Source organism: Etheostoma spectabile, chromosome 19 (genome assembly GCF_008692095.1).
Source record: "Etheostoma spectabile isolate EspeVRDwgs_2016 chromosome 19, UIUC_Espe_1.0, whole genome shotgun sequence".
In the NCBI taxonomy this organism is placed as follows: Eukaryota; Metazoa; Chordata; class Actinopteri; order Perciformes; family Percidae; genus Etheostoma; species Etheostoma spectabile.
This window is the reverse complement of record NC_045751.1, coordinates 12,034,778-12,035,159: the sequence shown is the minus strand read 5'-3', so window position 1 is coordinate 12,035,159 and position 382 is coordinate 12,034,778. Positions and strand designations below refer to the sequence as shown.

The 382-nt window shown below is 38.0% G+C and overlaps 1 pseudogene; it reads left to right on the top strand.

The window, feature by feature from the left end:
- LOC116707347 (myosin heavy chain, fast skeletal muscle-like) overlaps window positions 1-382 on the top strand; it is a 45,819-nt pseudogene that overhangs the window by 3,273 nt on the left and 42,164 nt on the right.

Below are 382 nucleotides of genomic sequence, written 5' to 3'. Positions count from 1 at the left end.
GAGGCTACCACATCTTCTTCCAGATGATGACCGGCCACATTCCTGCTATACTTGGTAAGAAGATTAAGAAGATGCACATTGTTTAACCCGTTTAAATATGAAAAAAAAATTCTGACGTTTTCATATGATTCTGACGTGTTTACCCTTTTTTGATCTCCAGATATGGCACTCATCACAACCAACCCCTACGACTTCCCCATGTGTAGCATGGGTCAGATCACTGTGGCCAGCATTGATGACAAAGTTGAGCTGGAAGCCACTGATGTAAGTGATTTTTACTTTCAAATTTTTAAATATATCACATCAAAACAACTCTTTAGTCCATTTTTCTAAAGTGATTATGTTTGTGTGGACCTGTTTTGAACTCAGAATGCCATTGATA